Source organism: Arachis ipaensis, chromosome B06, assembly GCF_000816755.2.
Source record: "Arachis ipaensis cultivar K30076 chromosome B06, Araip1.1, whole genome shotgun sequence".
NCBI classification, from domain to species: domain Eukaryota; kingdom Viridiplantae; phylum Streptophyta; class Magnoliopsida; order Fabales; family Fabaceae; genus Arachis; species Arachis ipaensis.
This window is the reverse complement of record NC_029790.2, coordinates 114,653,273-114,655,406: the sequence shown is the minus strand read 5'-3', so window position 1 is coordinate 114,655,406 and position 2,134 is coordinate 114,653,273.

Here is a 2,134-nt window from a genome sequence, read left to right as displayed (position 1 = left end):
TCTATATACAATTCTCTCACAAATATAGAATACTCAAATCTATTGTGTTTATAACGTGTTTAGAGTTTTTAAGATATTTTTTATTCTTTTGTTAATTGGGTTGTTGTTCTTTCTTTGGGTAAAACCGCGTAGTCTCATTTCTCAATTCATTGTTGTTAATTAGTCCAACTGAACATCCTTTTCCTCTGCCAACTACCACTCTCCACCTCGTCCCTTTTTTCTCTTTAATTTATTTCTTTTGGGAGAGACTATTGTCACCACCGTATTTATAATTAATGTTGCATCCATTTTATTGTTTAGTTAATACGTGTTTATATTAAGGTTATTAATTAAAAAGTTTTATTAAAAAATATAAAATAAAAAATTTAATGTATTTATCATGTATTTAGTAATAATGTAAAAAAAAAATACACTTTAAATTAAACAACACAAGTTTATCTTAATGCTATTTAGATATATTTATCATGCTTAAGATAAATAGTTGTGTTTGAGATAAATATTTGCAATAACAAATATCGTTCGACGATTTTCAATTTATTACTTTTTTTTATGGAGTTATAACATAAAATATGAGTTGTTAGTATTAAACAAATATTATTTTTAAACCATTTAATTATTAACTAAACTAGTACAAAACACTTAAAGAAGCAGAAAAGTCTAAAATAAATTTTAGATGTGTTTCAAAAACATTTTTTGTATAACTTAATAATTTTAGATGTGTTACAATTGAAAAAGAAATTACGACCAATGCAAGGGTTGTAATAAACTCTAAAATTGCATTATTCCGATCATTCTGAATCTTTTGGAAATTTTAAGTTATGTCGTTCAATTTGTTAGAGTTTGTTTTTTTTGGAGACTTGAACCCGCAACTTCTTAATTGAGTATGGTAGGAATGTGCATGGGCCGGGTGAAACCGGGTTTGATGTGACCTAGACCCGGCCCGAAATATATACCGGGCCTATTTGTTAGACCCGAACCCGACCCTAGACCCGATGAAACCTATACACTTTTGGACCACGATTATACCGGGTAAAAACCGGGTGAAAACCGGGCCGTTAACATTATATTACCTTGATACCTTCTTGTAAGTTAGCATGTAAAAATATTCAAATTTCTAAGACTCCAACCATTATTTGACATGGTAAAATTCACTTAGAAAAATATAATAAGAACTAACTCTTCTCTAAAATTAAAGTATAACCATAATCAATACTAATATTGCCTAATACCACCAAATATTTAAATCAATACAAATAACACAAGATTATGCATTAGTCTAAACTCTAAAGTCTTATGCATTTTAAACATAAAATATTAACTTATAGTCTTATATATAATGACTAATAACACAAAATATTAAGGTTTACAATACTTAAATTTCACATAATAATAGCCATCATCCATCACTAATAACACAAAATATTAATTGTGTATGATGACCAGGCCACCGGGCCGATTTCGGGTGACCCGAGCTATGGCCCGGACCCGACCCGAAATAATGATCGGGTCTACTTTTGAGACCCATACCCGGCCATAGACCCGATAAAATCACATCAAATTAACCCCTAAAGTGTTCGGGACCGGACCGGGCCTTCAGGCCGGGCCGGACCATGCACACTCCTAGAGTATGAAGACTATGCCATTTGAACTATAACTCATTGGCAATTTGTTAGAGTTTGTTATAGTATTAAAAATAATTTTTTTATATAATTATATTCGACCATTTATCACTAAAAAGTTGTAAAATAGATCCTGTATTTTATTAAAAGTACAATAAGAAATTAATTTTTTTTATAAATACAATGATCTTGAATTCTTTTTTTTTGTATATACGAATAGACTCACCAAAAAATAAATTTTATTGTACAAATAACATTTTCCTTACCATATTAACGTTTGGCTTAGATTTTTCAAAACACCAAATTTACAAAAGATAACGATTTTGATACTAAAGATTAGGCGAAAGAGTTTAAGTTCCGAGATATGAGTGATAAATATCCAACCGTGTGGATAACTGCTTATGACTCGACCAATTTTCACTAAACTACCATTACATCATATAAAAGATAATGATAATATATATTATAATCTTATATTCATTTAAAATAATGAAACTTGATCGTTGTTTCATTCA